We start from the raw sequence: 18,827 nt of genomic DNA on the forward strand, positions 1-18,827 counted from the left end.
CAAAAAGTAAGAAAAATATATCACATATTGGAGATGTAGCAAATACTAGCTACGCATTAACTCGAAAAATTGCTCTATTTTACTAAAAATTCTCAAAATTTCTTCTCGATAAAAATTAATTTTAGCGAATTTGGATAAAAATCTGGTAATATTGTGCTTAATTTATTTTATATACTATTTGAAAAAAATTAAATCTAAATGTTTAACTTTGAGATGAATGAAAAATTACTTCCTTACATAGAAAATCATGCATTATAAAGCTATTAAATTGAAGACAAGTTAAAAGTGTTAATCAAATTGCAAAAAACCTAAACATTGGCATTATTTTAGTGTCAAAAATGATTAATTTTAATCCAAAATAAAAATTCTGAATAAAATGATGCTAAGATTCTTTCCAGAAATAAAATATTTATATTTTAAAACTGAAAAAAAAAATTGAATTTAAACTCTTTGGGACTCGTGGAACAATAATTATCGCTATATGAATGAAGTTTCGAATAATAAAAAGAGTGGATGAGTTTCGTTGAAAGTTCTTTAGATCAACACTTTTTTAAAACACTTTACGAAATCATGCATAATAGGTATTCAGGGCATTAACATAAAAGTCATTTTAAGAATCGAGACTGGAAAATACCCAAACGTATTTAGTTAAATTATTTCAACAGTAAAACCTGCTTTACTTTTTTATACTACGAAAATAGGAAATGGCGCATTTTAGAAAATGGCACTCATGTTTTCTGTTTATCTAGTAAAAAAACTGAAGTTTTAAAATTAAAGAAATAGAAACTACTCTCTTTATTTTCGAAAATAAATTTGTAATTTGCTAATTTAAATACTTTCAAAGAATTATTTGTTTTCAGCTAAAATAATGCAATCAAATTAGAAATAAATTAAATTTTGAGTATTACTTCATGTAAGATAACATATCAATAATTAAAATAAAATTATACATCATTTCGTAAATTATAAAAATCTTTAAAAAGAGAAAGTTTAAAGGAAAAATCAACTGCAATTGATGGTGATGACATCTCGAATTTATTGGACCCGCAGGCTAAACTCGGCCTGCAAAAACAAGATCGATCGCCAAAATTTATTTTTACTTTAAGTAAAAATTTAAATTGCGAATAACTTTTAAAGAATAATAAAAAAACACTATTCATACGTATGAAAAGACGTCCTGACTGACTGATTCATGATCACAGAGCCTACCCTTTGGAAGCTAAAAACATGAAATTTGGACAGTTTCTTTTATGACGTAAGCATCCACTAAGGAAGGATTTTTTGGGTTGATATTCCAACCCTAACACCCGTAATCACAAACACGAATTATCTTCAGATAATCCATGGATACGAGTTAATTCCGGAGGTTTAAACGAACGAAACATTAACACGAAGATGTTAATCCTTAGCTAAACTCAGAAAATGGACAACGGGTTTTCCCTTGACGAATAAAAGGCGCAGTTAACTCTTCTTTTTGAGAAGCTAATGGCGAGTAAATCGTGGACCGAGCTTGTATATAAACAATATGGATGTCTGCTGTCACTGTTTTCGAGTTTCTAAATCTTGAATTTCTTCAAACATTTGAAAGTTTGCAGTAAACCAGGTTCGAATCCGAATGATGGCTGGTCGAAACGAATTCTGCGCCGATCACAGTGCTGAAAAAATTCTCAGTGGTACACGAATCATGGGTGAGTCCCTTTGAAGTCAGGCTAAGCGTGGGAGGTTTACGTGGTTTTGAGGGGAATAAGTTATCGACTATGCCAACCTTCATCTATCAAAAGGTACCTCAAGATAGAATCAAGTTAACATGTCTTATATACTAGTGATTCGGCATTTAATATTTATAGTGGTAGTTGCGCCACAGTTTTCATCTTCATGTAACGCAAATGCGGATTAGTTCCATCAAAAAGTCTGCCACGAAGGCAAATTTCTCCCAATACTTTGTCCAGGAGTCCCTATTTTTTAGATTTTACTAAAATTTACTTGCCTACGGAGTCGAACATTGATAATCGCAAACTTAAAATTGGGTCTGTTGTTCGACGACGGCTATAAACTTCCGTCCCGGCTATAAAAGTAATAGCTTACGTAGATGGTAATTATCACTCCCTTGAACCAACTGTTGAAGAACTCAGACCTGAGTGTCAATTGAAGTCAGACGCAAACCCTACTAATGTCCTCATTTCTGATGGAGCATTTCTAATGCATTCTAGCAAGCAACCCTACTAATGGAGCATTTCTAATGCCATTGATTGTTTAGACCTGAGTGTCAATTGAAGTCAGACGCAAACCCTACTAATGTCCTCATTTCTGATGGAGCATTTCTAATGCATTCTAGCAAGCAACCCTACTAATGAGCATTTCTAATGCCATTGATTGTTTAGACCTGAGTGTCAATTGAAGTCAGACGCAAACCCTACTAATGTCCTCATTTCTAATGCTATTGATTGTTTAAAACTACGATTGCAAAAATTTGCATACATGATTATTTGCGATATAAAATTTTATAAAATACTTCTTTTTAAAAAATATATAAATATAAATAAAATAAATCTAACGTTGGCAGTCTAAGTAACAAAGTTACATTGTACTATAATGTCGAATCAAAAATGAGAATTTCTGAACAATAATTTCCTTAAGAACTTTAAAGTAATACAGTACACTCTCGATTACCCGTGCACGGATTATCCGTGCTCATTCCGGAGTCATCAAAAAATATAAAGAGAAACATTTTCAAGATTAAAAAAATTTGATTCATGAAGTTATAACACTACCAAATTTTTGGAAGCAATATTCGTTATTGGATTGCAGTATATGGAATATCAGCAGCATGGTTAAAGGTAAAATAGTCTACGTCATCACGATCATAGAGAAAGATGATACCTCTTGTTAAACAATCTTCTTCAGATCTCCAAGAAGAATATGATAATAGTATTCTTGAACAAGCAAAAGAAATCGAAGGTTTCGAAATTCTTGATGAAGAAAATTTAGAAGATTGGTTTCAAAGTGATGCATGTGAGCTTGGCTTCCAGTATTTGACAGATGAAGACATCGTTATGTTGTTAAATCAAATAATGAAGATAGTAACTGATGCAGAAGATGTAGAACTTTATTAGTCTCTGTGGAAACTTTATTAGTTTATATGGGAGTATTTGATTACGGTGACATTAATGCGGTTCGTAAAATATGCGACAATATATGGCCCATTACACATTTTTTTAAAAGGAAAATTCCTAGTTTGATGTCATACAACAAGCAAATGTCAGTAATTTTTATATTTTTGTATTGATATTGATTTTTTCTTTAATAAAATGAGTTTTCGGATTATCTGTGTTTTTCGATTGTCCGTGCGACCTGTCCCGGGGATTAACCCGGATAATTGGGAGTGCACTGTATAACTATAATAAAAACATAAGAAAACAATATAATGTAGAATACTTTTTTGAATTATAATTTAGATTTACATTAACAGACGTATCTAACATTAATTATTGTTCTTTGAAGTTAGTTGTAAGAAAATTAAATTTTAGCAAATAATGCATAGTGGATCCTTAACTTCTTATCTATATCATATCCCTTTCGTAAATATAGTAAAGCATTGAATTTTTAAACAAAATAATATAAATTGTATTTGGAATTTTCTTTTTTAAAAATATAGTTAACGAAACGTACGGAATTGTTATTAAATTTCCAGTTATTAAAATTGAATTACAGATATCAGATTGGTGTTGAAATTCTCTGTACACTATGAATTCCATAAACAAGCATACAGATCTGAAAATACATTTTAAATACAGCTGTATTTTTGCTTATTTTCCGCTTATTTTTTTTGGTTATTTTTTATTTGATTTTATTCAAATCACTTTTCGCTCCTTTAAGGTAGAAATACCCCAGCAGTAAAAGATTTTTTTTTTTTGAGTATTTACATCATTCTATGTTAAAGTCAAAATTTGCATGTAAAAATATGCTTCCTATATAAAAGTCCGACAACTTATCACATTTTTTCAAATAATAAGGCCAAATGTTTGCTTATTACGTAGCTAGTGTGATGTAAGTTATTGAAACAATTTTGTACTGTTTGCGAGAAATTCTGCAATGGAACGTGAAATTACGTTTCATAAAGATGAACAAGCAAAAATTAGGATATTTAAAAAAGCATGATTGCAGTAATATGTTTATTGTAGAGACAATTGTTAGCTCTTTGCCACTGCTGTGTGTAATTTCATAAATTTTGTAGAACTTTAAGAAATTAAAGTAACCAGGTGTAAAAAATAAGTTTAGTGCATAACAAAAATAACAGACAAAAACCGAGGAAAAATTAAAGTTCAGCTGAAATACAGAAAAATATAAGTTACTTGACCCAAATTCAAAATTTTTGAAAGTTAATGGCTTATAATGTTTATAAATAGGGTAAATTTAGTTCTGAAAATAACCAATGAAACAAAATTCGTAAAACATAGACGAATAAGTCAAACCTAAGCCAGAAGATTTTGAATGAAATAATCAGAAAAATGTAGGCAGAACTTGTTAAATAATATTTCAAAAAAAAAATAGTAACAAGTGATTTTGGTAGAATTTTCATTCACCTACAAGATAATTGGTAAATATTTTTTTATTAAATTTTAATTCGAAATTAATGTTTTATGGTTATTTAAATTTTTATTTATATCTAGCTTAAATAGACAGTTATATTGTGTCTTGCTTACTTACAATTGTATTTAAAGCAAACTTTAAAGGTACCTTAAATTAAAATGCAAAAATATTTAAAATACAATGATACCTAATGTAATACAATTAATTGTATTTCCATGGCTGTATTTTCAAGACCATTTAAAATGTTCAACTATCTTCAGCTATTACAAATGTTATGTTATTAACAAGTAGAAACTTTTTTTTTCAAATTGTTTTTAATATTTTTGAAACTTATAAATTTTTATTCATTGTATACTGTAAATGTTCAGTTAAAGTAATAGTAATTGTTCTTTGTTTGACCATTTAAAAATTTAACCTAATCGTCGTTCTTAATAAATATATATACAAATTAAAATTTCGGAGAATAATGATTTAAAATGTCGAAAAAAAATTATGGGGTTTCTATTAAATACTTGGGCTGATAAAAAAAAAAACGCTATCGAAGTCTTTCGTATCACTAGTGAGGAAAATCGAAATGAAAAATAAAACAAAGTTTGATTGCCAGATTAAATTTTGGAGCTGTTCTACTCATTTTCTTTTAATTATTCATTGTTCGCAACAATAAGTTGATCTTTATATTTTTGCGGATTTTTATATTTTGTTCTTGCTTAAATATTTTTACAATACCTTATATGTATATATTTTTAATTAATGTCTGAACTAAAATTTAAAAAATATACATTACGAACGTTGATTATTGAACATACAGTATTTGACAATTGTCGGCTTAAAACAAGTGGTCAGAAACACTACATTATTTTTGTAGTTTACTATAACACCTACTTGGTGACAAATGTTGTTACCTAAAGCTACAACTACTTTTTTTCAATTGTAGTGACCAGAAACTACTTTGGAATTGTAGTAAATACTTCACTACTTTAAGGAGACTAATTTTACTGGAGAACTTAATTTAGGCCTATGTTCAAATCGGGTTTAAATATGAAATTGGCTTACACTAAATATGAGGGAATAATTAAAAATCATTTATCTATGTTTAAATGAGCCAGTTTGTTATTCCAAACTTTTTTTTGTCGAATTTGTTCATTTAACCTTCAACTTTTTATACCTTTTCGACAGCGAATATTTAATTGAAGCAATGCGGAACTATCAAATACTTGCATTTCTTTAAAATTGTTTAATGTTGTTTTATTTCATCTAAAAAATTAAGTACATCGGAAATATCTTCCCTTCCATTGAAATAACATCAATGTTTCACTAGTCTGCATTCGCATGTGAAAGCGTGACAGAAGTGATTAATTATCTATTTCTCGTAATGGCTAGTTTATATATTAGTTATAGGGGAGAGTCGGGTAGCCCCGCTCACTTAAGGAGTATTGCGTATATTTCTGTATAATACTGAGTAATAATCAGCACTTTTGTATGTTTCTATTATCTTATCATCTAATTAAATAATGCAAAAAGAATAAACCAAAAAAAGACTAGTTAAACTTAAAAAAATAGAAATTTAAAAAAACATGTTTTTCAGCTCTTTTCAAAATGTGTCGGGTAGCCCCGCCTAGTTACAAAAATTGTGTTTTTAGGCTATTTTTTCAGGTGTAAATGAGAATGACCAATGTATTGACAATAGATAAACCTCATTTATCATTTTTATCGCAAAATTATTTTATTTATTACATATTTATATACTTTTAGTGAATTCTATCATTTAATAACAAATGTCATACTTTTTATCATTATTAATGTATATTAATATATTATAATATTAATATATATTTATATTAAATATTTAACGAAAATAATTTAATTTAAGTAACAATAATTAATAACAATCGTTGTTTCTCTATATAAACTTATTTGGTTGATCTCTTCTTATAAACTTAATATAAAATACTTCTTATAAAATTACAAATTTCACTTTGTATTTTGATTGCATTCAAATGCTTCTGTAGATTGATTCGTTCACAAATAAGTGAAAATAAATAAGTAAGCAAATAGCTTATCATAATATTTATGATTTCTTGATATTAAATTTAATTTGGATATATCAATTACATTTTAAAAATATTTAATTTTTCATTTTTAAATATATAAATTTATGTTTCATATAATATTATAGCATATATTTGTTGTTAAAAATGTATATAACATTCAAATTTGAAGCAATAAAATAATAATCTTTGCAACCGTACATTTATCGACGAAATAAAATTGGGCGGTGATACCCGACATTCATGTGAGCGGGGCTACCCGAAATCCAATTTTTTTGTAAATTTGTAATTACTCGAACAATTTTTTACATACGAACTTCTTTTTTTGTGCAAATTAAACTTAAGACTACATACTTTAATGCTGTATGTATAGAATTTTTTTTTAGTATTAAAATGAAGTTTAATCGAAACATTCAGCCAATTTTTCTTAATTTCATGACTACTGTATTCAACATATTTTCAAAACTATTGTTTACCATGTTAACAGCTGCATAACTACTTGAAACTTTGAAAATAATCTTTTTTTAATACAACAATTAATGCCTGATGGCCCATTGACTTGAAAAAATATTCTATACATATGAAATTGACTGTGGGCGGGGCTACCCGACTCTCCCCTACTTATTTTAAATACATAACTTCAATCAGTGCTCAGCTGCAGCCAGAGGTTCATTTTCATTGCATCCATTTACGGAACCGAAGATGACATCAAATTCAACAAATTAGTTGTGTTAGAGCCGTGTTAAACCTAAACTAACGGTAATAGTAGTTGCTAAGAATCGCTACAGTCTTTTTGTTCTTTTTTTTTCATCGCACTACTCACTAAACTATTTTTTTTTAAAAAAAAAGTAGCGTATAACACTACAAACTACAAAAAAGTAGCGCACAACACTACAAAATACAAAAAAGTAGCACAGATCACTACAAACTAGAAAAAAGTAGCTCACTACACTACAAACTACAAAAAAGTAGCTCACTACACTACAAACTACAAAAAAGTAGCGCATAACACTACAAACTAGAAAAAAAATAGCGCATAACACTACAAACTACAAAAAAGTAGCTCACTACACTACAAACTACAAAAAAAGTAGCGCACTACATTGGTTTCACTACTTGCAGTGCGCTACTTCCGACCACTAGCTGAAACCAATCCTAGTTGCTCCTTGAATTTTTTGTGTTTGCTAAAATTTTTATATAAATACCATTTAGAATGGATTAATTTTTTTAACCTATATATTTTGCAAAGAATTTCGAATATTTAACTAAGCAAATGAAAATGCGTCCAGTATTTTTTTCATAAAAATTATATAGATAAAATATTCAATAAACTAAAAATATATTCAAGAAAAAATTTATTTTTTCCTCGTGAATTAATATTTTTAAAATTATATTTAAAACACGCAATAAAGGCAAGAAATTTCATTTCCCTAAGAAATTTCTTTCGTATAAAAATTCATTTATTTATGCGAATGAAAACCAAATATGATTCAATTCTTCAATCAACAGCTTCGCGAAAAAAGTAATATTTACTTCATTTTATGCTAATTAAATCACCGCAATAAGTAAATTTAACTTAATTGAAAAGAATGTTCTAACTTAATTACGGATTTTCGAATTGTTATTCATATCCGATACATTTTAATTTCAGGAAAAATTTAAAAATAAGCGAGTGGTTTTCTTTATTTTAATGCAAATCGAATAATGTTTTCTTACATTTTGAATTAAAAGTGCTTGTCATAATTCTTATTCAAGTGCAAAGATAACGTTTATTTCTTATTTATTCTATTATATGAAGAAAATAGTAAAACTATTTAAAACTAAATATCATTTCTTTTCATTTGACTACCTAAGCGAACGAAAGATGTGTTATCAGTTGTAATAAAATCATTCAAACTATCGTTTCAAACTATAATAAATTATCATAAAATTTTAAACTAGTACCGTAAACCGGGGCGAGTCTACCCATTTTTTCAGTTTGTCAACTTTCAAGTGGTCAAACTTTTGTAAATATTAAAGAAAAAAGGCTTTTAATAGGTGTTTTGGAATCGCTATTTATCCCTCTTTAAAGCTGTGAAATCGATTTTAGAAAATATTAACAGTTACGCTGTTACTGTATATTTTTATAGAACTGCTGACAAATCTCTCGTATGGGGCGAGTCTACCCATTCTACTAAAATGAATGTTAACATTGTAAATAATCAAATTTTACTATTAAATTGTTATTTTAGTTACTATATAGGATATTTATGAAGTAAAATTCATAACTTTATTATATATTCCATTTTTTTATTCATAAAATAACACAAATTGAGTATTTGATCGATTATCACATTTTGATCACAGTTTTGTTTTTATAATCATTAACATTATAAAATAACATTTTTTTCTGATTATTGCTGATAAAAATAAATTAAAATTAATATAAATTTACAATTAAATAATTAATAATTAATAATAATTAAAGATTATTAACAAAATCATGGCATTTTTTTGTAACATTTAAATCCATTTGTTTTGCGAATATAATTTCGAACCATCTGTAATAATAAATAATAATTTATTTAACTTGCATTAAATAAAAAAAGTTAATTTTGTAATATAAAAATTGAAAGAAATAGGTAAAATAAACATATTTATATTTAACCTATAAATTTTCTTATTAATGATAAATTTATCAATGCAGAATTAAAATAATATACTCAAATTCATTTAAAATGACTTAATTTTAATATAAACAAAGTTCTAAATTATATTATTATGCTTTATTAAAACTAAATGCGATTGGGTAGACTCGCCCAGCGAATTCTGGCTTTTTGTTTACAACAGGAAAACTTACATTCTTTTTGTTTCTTTTCATATAAAATTAATGTAATCTTAGTCTTAGATAAGTTTATCACTTAACCAAAGTGAAAATAGTAATAATAATAATATACTTACGGAGCACCAACTGAAAGTTTGCTGATTTTCAATACAAATCTCTCAAAAGACGTTTGAACAGGTCGGTTAAAAAGACACCAAATAAATAAAAACGGATCAAACTACTACAGCGCCATCTTCCTTAGAGTCTGAACTAAGTCCTCCGTCGGTAAAAATTTTTTTATTTGCAATTTAAAATAGTGAAAATGAAATAAAACTAAAATGGGTAGACCCGCCCCTGGATGGGTAGACTCGCCCCAGTTTACGGTAATAAAATTTCAAAAAAGTCAAATTTTTAAATTTTCATTTCTCAATTACTGTTGTTATGTATATAATAGTTTAAAAGTTGTTAAAATTTGAATACCTTTTAATTCAAATTTTTTTTATTATTGTTAAAATTACCATCTTTACCGTTTCATAAAAAAATAACAAAAATATACATTGCTTGCTATTTTCATTATATAAATGTAATATTGAGCAAAAATTTCGATTTCTATCCTGACTAAACTATAGTAACTATATTTTCCGGATAATAGCTGTTTCCCACATTTTGATAATTAAAAACTCTAACCCAAGCTTAAGTCTTTTTAATATAGTTTTTAAATTCATAAAAACAACATTTAGATTAAAATCTCTTACTTCATCTACTTAAATTGTAGATTTAAATTCTCTCGATGTTTTTTTTTCCATATATTTTTGCTGGTAACATGTCAGCTTTTAGAATAACACACTGTAATAAATGTTTTTTAAACAAATTAAGGTAGGTAAAAAATGTTTGCATATTTAAAATGAGGTGATTTACTATTATTTAATAAAATAAATTTAAAAATTAAGTAATTTCTAATGCAAGCAAAAGCATAACTCTTTTTTTCATAGTGATAAATTTATTTTATAGTTTAAAAGAAAGCGACAAAAAGAGTGAAAGTTTAGCGAAATAGAAGAGTTGAAAAAGAAAACTAGATTGACCGTCATTTTATAGAAAGATTAAAACTCACTACTGATGAAACAAAAACATAAAATAGGAAGTCAAGAAACATCTCTTAGAAAAACTCAGCCGGAATCCCATTTTCATAATTGACTCCAGAATCTCAATTTACTCAGAATCTCATTACTTTTGTGTGAATTGCTGAAAAAAATTACGCGTTCGTAAATACATTCTCTATTTTATTTAAACTTAAAAAATTGCAGACTATTCTGTTTTTTTCTTAAATATTTAAACGATGAAAACAGTCACTTTTGCTAGTAAAATTAAATAATAATAATAATAATTCATTTCACGTTTTTAACGATTTAATTATTTTTTATCCATTTAGTCAGTTAAATTCAATGGTCAATTTAAACCTGGCAGCACAGGCAAACTCCGTCATGAAATTAACATTTCTAAATTTATATGAAATCATGCGTTTATTTTATTTATAGTTATGCTTTAAAAAAGTGTTTATATAAAACAAAATAATTTAAAATAAACAGTATTTAAAATTTAAAAAAATAATTTTTGTACTGAAAAGAAAAATTAATGGAGAAATAGAACTTACTCGTGAAACATCGCATTTTTTTGTTGACACCCATGATGTTTAATTAATTTCAGAAATAGGTTCTAAATTGAAACATAAATAAAAAATAAACTATGCTCTGAAAAGCAAAATTAATTCAAACATATTTTAATTCGTCTAAGAGAAGCGTAAAAAATTATCTTTCTATTATCGATGCCAATATTGCTTAATTCATTTTGGTAAAATGTACTCTTTATATTATGATAATTGGTTCAACTTTAATAGGTATACTAATATAGCTATATGAATATCTAAATTATTGATGAATAAATACATAAATTATTAATATATTAATTTAGGTACAATTAGTATATTTGGAACCTATTAAAACTGACTCAATACTATGCTTTTTAAATATGGATACAGTGGAAAGAGGCTTTTGACGGGCCTTCGAAATTTATAAGTTACCAGAAAAAATCACTTAACTGTGGTAAATTGTACTGTAATGACTATCATAAGTTAACCTCGAACAACAGCATAAAGCCACGTGATACTAAATACAGTCAATCTTTATTTTGATTGGATGGATTGGAAAACGTGCTTTGCTTAATGTAATAAAGTAAAACCATCGATAAAGACAAACAGTAATAAGTAAAAAAGAAATTTAAATTATTTTTGCTTTTTTAATTGCGTTGATCTATGCTTTTCAGTTTAACGCATGACTTCCTAGTGTTGTTCAGTGTTAATTTATTGATTATTTTCTTTTTTTATTTATTCACCCCTTACAAAGAATGGGTATTCAGCTAGTTTGTAAATAAAAATGACATGTTCATGCTAAAGCCTCTTCTGTCGAAAAATTTAAACACAAAATTATACTTACTTTGAGTCTTTATGTATCATACAAGGAAAATTAAATACCATCTTACCATTTTGTTCGTTCTCATTGGACAAAAAATTCTGTACCCGGTACTGCTCAATGAATGACCACAGGACTTCCAACTTTGCGAGCTAAGACCTATCCAGCACGTGCCGATGGGTCTTAGTACATGCTCCATAGGACTAAACGAAGTTGAGAATCGAACGATGGTCAATTTGGACAGGAGTCCGATTCCGTGACAGTTGTGCTACTGCGGCTCTCTATACTCATTATTAAGGATTTGAATTATTATTAAAAATTCATTTATTATTATTAACTTGACTTTTATTATTAAAGATTTGATTAGTACTGATTTGATTATCGATTCGATTATTTAACATTCGATTATTAAGGATTTGATTGTGCCTTGGATTGTGCTTGTGGATTGTGCTATTCCTTTATTATAAAGCATCTCATGATATTACCTCATTATGTGATGTATGATAATATTTAATAACCTTTTTTCAATTAAAAAAATCCTGAATTTATTTAAAAATATGTTTTATTTACTTTTATAATAAATTTTATGTAAAAGAACTGTCCAGTCATCATACGTAAATAATGAATAAAATAATACGTAAATAATGAATGAAATAAAATAACGAATATAAAATAACTATTTAAAATTCAGAAGCAGCATTTAAAATTATCTTTTCTTGTAATTGCTAAATTATCGCTTTGACTAAAAACTATTAACAAGTCTTCAGTTTTACCCTCCCCTCTCCCAAAAAAGAAATTTTACAAAAAAGTTTTTGGAATAAGTTGCAATTTTAAATCAAGGAAAATCGATTAGGTTTGAACTACATAACAATGGAATCAAAAAACATATTTTGCTATCATTTAAAAGAATAATGAGTTATAGCACCTTTTTTTCATCAATAAATAAAAACAAACTTTTAAGAAATCGCAAGGGTTGTGGAGCAAAGCGAGCTAGAGGGGAAAGTTATTTGTAAAAAAATCACGTAATTTTATTAAATTTACTTCTCTTAAAGCCTTTTATAACAAAATTAGAGACCGAAAAATAAGCAGAAAAAAATATTCCATAACATCTCGATACATTGTATTTCTACCAGGTATTAGAAAACTAAATATTTTGTCTTTTCCGGATGAAACAATAACAGATGTTACTAGCAAGGAAATAATCAATTTCATGGGAAGAAAAAAAAACGAAAAATATTCCTTATGTTCGAAAATAACTTAGTACAGATACATTTCAGGCTGTATGTTTGTCTTTGGGGAAAGATTTCACTAAAAATATTCTAAAATTTTGTCATATGTGTAAAAAATACAGATGTTTAAATAGAAAAAAATGTATTGAATCTTGAATAAACCTGTCTAGTATTAAAGAAAAATGAGTTACAAAGCTGCTGATGTCAATTTTTATAATATCTAAAAAATATGCCTACTAGTTTATTAGCTGTTTTTCGTAGGGGAAAAAACGACCTATTAAAAGTCAATAAATCAGTATTAATCAACATTGCGAAATCATGAACAAAGCATGGTGCAAGATATGCTTTAGTTTTAACCATTAATATAATTTCGCTCCGAAAATTATGCCATTTATTACTGATAGAAGCTAATGCAGAGTGGTTAAGATCTACCTCGGTTAAGCAGTTTTTCCTTATGAATAATGGAACAATGAATAATAACTCAGTTTTTATATTTATTTTCAGAATCGTTGATTTTACATTATTTATATGTTTATACGAACAAGTTTAAAAGCGTAAGAAATAACAAAATGAACTCAATCTTTCGGATAGTTTTCTAATTTGCTGACATCTCTTTAGTTTTAATGGGCTAACCTTTTTTAATGAGCTATATTCTTGACCATTAATTTTAATGAGCTAAATTTTTGCTGCATTTTTTACAAGTACTTGACTTTTGCTTAAATCAGGTGTAGGGATTTCAAATATGAAGTTAGTTTTGCTCCTAAAGCTATAGATATTTTTGATATAATTTTTAAGTCTATTTCTTGTTCAAAAGTCTGTTTTGACAAGAATTATAGAATCGATAGAATTATTTCTTGTCGCAAAATGTTATACATGACAGGGGTAAATGCTGCTATAAACTTCTAGAGTAGTTAGAATATATCATCAAGATTAAAACTGCAAATAAAACTCCATATCCATAAATGTCCAGCTAAAGAGCACTATTATGAATTGTTCAAAGGAAAAATCTCTTAATAGAGAAGCGACCCTAGCGGCGTATGGTGACGTTTCCTGGAAAGCGTTCCCATGCAAATTTAATCTTGATGATGTGCCGTTACTGCCCAAGAAGTTTGTCTAATAATCCCCTGTTATCGATAAAATTTTTAAACTAGTACATTTCGACAAAAAATAGACATAAAATGTCGTTTGTGTAAATGTCTATTTTTTAGACGTAAATGTCACTAACAAAAAATTGTAGCTTGTAGAGAGAAACTGATATCAGATTTGAAATCAGTGATGTAGAAACATCAAAGATCCGTTAAAAAATCTCGCACAACAGAAGAAAAAAATTGTTTCCTAATTTCATTTTTGAAGAATGTGTTATGTGAATTCGTATTTGGTTCAATAGAGCTGTAAGCTGGTAAACATGGATGATATTATCTTTGAAGTAATTGATAAAATAAAATCGTCTGCAATTTACATTTAACAATGCATAACACTAAATAATTTCGAAAAATTGCTTCAGACATCAGTTTCGAATGGAATACGTAAACAATTTTAGATAGTTTTTAATTTAACCCAAATGAATTCTATTTATGTTCATCTGACTTTAACTACAGTGAAGTTCGTTTGCAGGAAATATTGTGAGAAACATTATTTTGCACTTATGAAGAAATTTAAACCAAATGAAATTTGGCTAAAAAAATACTTAGTCAAAAACGTTTTATATTAATAAAACCTGCGAATCAAGTCCTACTATCGCTTATATTTAATGAGCCAAAAGTACTCAGTTTTTTCTATTTAATTAGCTTCAAGATTTTATTAAGTTCTTTTTAAAAGCAGTGCTTACTCATTTCCGAGAATATAAAAACAATTTAAAAATTCAAATATATTCAAACATTTACTGAAATCATAAATTATACATTTCTCTACCTTTAATGGAAACATTTTCTACCTTTGAAAAAGCCATTTCCGCAAATCCTTATTTTTCTTATTTATGCAAAAAAAGCGCTAATCAAAACGAACTATTTTGAAATACGCCAATATAACATTTTGCACATAAATAACTGAAAACATTTTTCTAGCTAATTTAAAATCGACAATACGAACTGATTGCAAAAGAATTTTTTATCCTTAATTTAATAAAAAGCATTTCTTGCATTTGAGCAGTGTAATATTGAGTGCTTGATTACATATGCATGCATTTTATTGAAAGCAAACATATCCTTCATACTCCCCTTGCATTCTAAAAACAAGATACTTTCAAAGTTGCATTTGAAATCAGAGAAATAGTGCATACATGGATGCTTTTACATAAATGAAACTGAAAAGATACCCATGGGAGTTGCTCAAATATCTTCCTATTTATATAATCGATTCTTATTTATATTTTATTGTATCCTGAGAACATTCTTTTACGAACGTTATTCATAGAAAACTGGGTCTTTTTCATTATTGTTAAATATTAGATGTCAGCTATTAGTTTTAAAATATTTTATTTCGTTTCCATTATTTTACTCGAATTAACTTTTGAGTAATATTTTGCATTCTCGGTAAGTTTTACAACTTGTATTTAGTATAATTTTATTACAAATGTATATATTTCAATACATATTCAATAATATATATATATATATATTCAATTTACATGTACAATATGCCAGTCTAGACAAAATTCTTTAAGAAATAGGAGAAAGAGAAAACAATTCTTTTTTCCCTAATATTGTATTCGAGTTCAAAAGTTAAATGTCAAAATTGACTTAATCTGGTTTTAAAATTTCTTCGCGTAAGTAAAAGAATAAAATTAAAATTTCAAAATGCATGTTTTCCAAGTTAAATTAAGAAACAAAAAATAATTTTCGGAAAAATTGCGAAAGATAGAAAATTCGGAGATGATAAGAATGTAACACAAACTCAAGCCTTCCCTGTGTTATTCTTTAGGATTGACAAAAACAAAAATATTTTATTTTTAGTCAACTAGAAAAACAAATTTTACTAATGTTATTTTTTCCTATAACTATGCGTTTGGTATTTAGCTAAAGCCGGCAGAAAAATCGACGCTCAACTGCGCTAATTTTACTTATATTGCTAACAATTGTTTGGCTAAAGTTTCACAGTTGGAGTTGAAATTTAGTTAGTCAAAAATTAGTCAGTCACTCTAGTTAGTCAGAAACTGGATGGGAGTCGCATGATATATGAAACAAAATTAACAGTTCTTCTTTTAATGATCAAGAAATTGTTAAAACGTGTATTTTGTACCCAGCACAGAGCTCTAGTTGAAATTTGAGGAGCACACTATTGCTATACGGAAAGAGATTCAAATTTTGATTAACTGTAAATTATTTTTGGTTTTAATATAACGATAAATTCTGTTTGTAGTGGTCTGGAAGCAATTGAAACTTGTATTGCTATCAGAGATAGAGCGCTTGGTGATATTTCAGCTCTATAGTTAGTCAGAAAGAGGTAAAATGTTTGATATACGTTGAATTTCGATAACAAATTCTCAATGGAGATGAAATGGTGATAAATTCTTTTTATAGTTGCAAAGAAAGAATTTTAATATTTTCAACAGGCACGGAGTTCCGAAGATATTTGAATGCTCTATTTAGTCTGGTGGCAAATTGCAAGATTCCTCTCTGATGGACACAAGGGTGGCGAAAAAAATTTGTTTTAGTAGACTCTGCTCACAAACCCCATGATTGCTTCTCATCCCACATTTTTTTCCTAAAAGTCGATATTTTCTGCAAAAAAAAACCTAATCTTTCGTTGATCTATTAATCATAACTAAATAAACGATAATATCAGTTTAAAAAGTATTCCAAATTTAACGTACGAAAATTAAAATTTTAACGTACGAATACAAATTGCGTGACCCAATAAGAAGAAATAATTTAGAATTTTACCCGTTAAAGATCATTAAGAATAACAAAATGTACAAGTCAGGAAAATATAACATTTTCTATTTTACATTTTAAATTTATGTCGGATGTGTATTTTTATTTTAAATAGAATTTTAAAGCATAATTTTCCTTTGTATAATTTTGTCTATTGAATACTTAATTTTTAGGAAACAGCTTTTACCAAGCTTATTAGAATAAAAAATTGTCAGAAGACTTATATCGTTCTATTCTTTTTTTTATTTATTTTTCTAACAAAATGTAATTTATTTAATTTTATTTTTTGTTCGAAACAACAAAAATTTCTTTTTCTTTTATGTATATATTTAAAAATATCCATAATGAGTTTGGACATCTTTTATTTAAATCATGACATTTAAAGTTTTTTTATAGAGAAGATAATAGCGAAAGCGGTAAAGATAAATTATGATTATTTATTACATAATGCTTAAATTTTGAATATTATGTCACATTTAATGTCTCTGGAATATTTTATTGTTGACATTTTATACCAAAACAGTGTTTTTTTGTAGACAAGAAAAATTCTTACCAAAACCGAAATGCATGTAAATTACAGTTACTTTTCAAATAAAATCTTTTTTTAAAACGGTAAGAGTTTAAAAGGGAAAAAAACATTCCGCATCAATTCTGTTACTCTGTTCCGAAATTACAATATTTGAAATCACAAAAAATACTTGTTTGCTGAATACATTAAAGCATGATGTTCTAGAATATTCTAAGAATATATATTTTCCTTAGCATTTCCTGAAAGTGAACATTAATATTTACACCTTTTACTCCCCCCCCCCCAAAAAAAAAGTTAGGAGTGAGGGGAAACATTGTATTGAAAAAAATCCCTAAGGGAAAGTAGCTGGAACAAAATATATATTAAGGAAAAGAAAATGAACGTCATTATTGACATACGCAGTCGCTTTTATTTTCATTATTTTACAGTAGTAAGAATTTTACTTTCAGTTTTCTGTTCATAAAAATTGTGATGAATAATAAATAAAGGCTGTTTCACATTTAGTAAAAGAATGTTTCAGTTATTTTGGATTCATTATGATGCTTAAAGTACAACTGAGGTTTCTAAACTAGGTCGATTCCCATGCAGCAGAGATAAGTATTAATTACGTGAAAATAACGTTAAAATGCCACAAGGTTTAGAGCAAAAAAACGTTTATTTAAAACGTTTTATTTCCGTTTCGAGTGGTAGTCTCGAATTAGGTAAAAAAGCGTTTATATTTGGGCTGTTTTTAACGTAAAAATGACGGATTTTTGCCGTTATTTTGACTAAGGTGAATTTCGTAACCAATTTTTAACGTATTTTTTACGTTTTTTTCACCAAACTATTTACGTATATTTTTGGTTCTATAAATTCGTTATTTTCACCAAGAATATTTACGTGTTTTTAACGCTTATTTTTATTAAAATAACGTACATTTTACGTTATTTTAACCAAAATACAAACGTATTTTATCCATACTATTTACGTATTATTAACGCTTATTTTGAGCTTTATTTACGCATTATTAACGCTTATATATCAATATTTTTAACGTTTATTTTGAGCTAGGTGAATTGATAAATTTTTCGCGAAAATTTAACTAAATTAATTTCAATTTATCGTAATTTTAACCGAATTGTTAACAATAGCATATTTTAAGTTTTTTTTTTTTTAACTAAGAAGGAAAGAAACCATTCCGTATTTTAATGTTTACGCTGCACTAATTACACTAAAAAATATAGCATTTACTTTTTATTTAAAAAAAAAACTTTTAATTCTTTTCGAACTAAAACTAAAATAACGGAAAATA

The 18,827-nt window shown here is 27.1% G+C and overlaps 1 protein-coding gene and 1 long non-coding RNA gene across 3 annotated transcripts in view; one reads left to right on the forward strand and one right to left on the reverse strand.

Annotated features, from left to right (window-relative positions):
* CCAP (Crustacean cardioactive peptide) overlaps positions 1 to 18,827 on the forward strand; it is a 335,921-nt gene that overhangs the window by 301,108 nt on the left and 15,986 nt on the right. The window lies entirely within an intron of this gene.
* The window catches only part of LOC139425027 (uncharacterized), a 170,466-nt gene that overhangs the window by 50,674 nt on the left and 100,965 nt on the right, over positions 1 to 18,827 (reverse strand). The gene's annotated exons all lie outside the window — the stretch shown is intronic.

The sequence above is a fragment of the Parasteatoda tepidariorum genome, chromosome 2, assembly GCF_982258835.1.
Source record: "Parasteatoda tepidariorum strain Cologne lab strain chromosome 2, Ptep-v5.0, whole genome shotgun sequence".
In the NCBI taxonomy this organism is placed as follows: domain Eukaryota; kingdom Metazoa; phylum Arthropoda; class Arachnida; order Araneae; family Theridiidae; genus Parasteatoda; species Parasteatoda tepidariorum.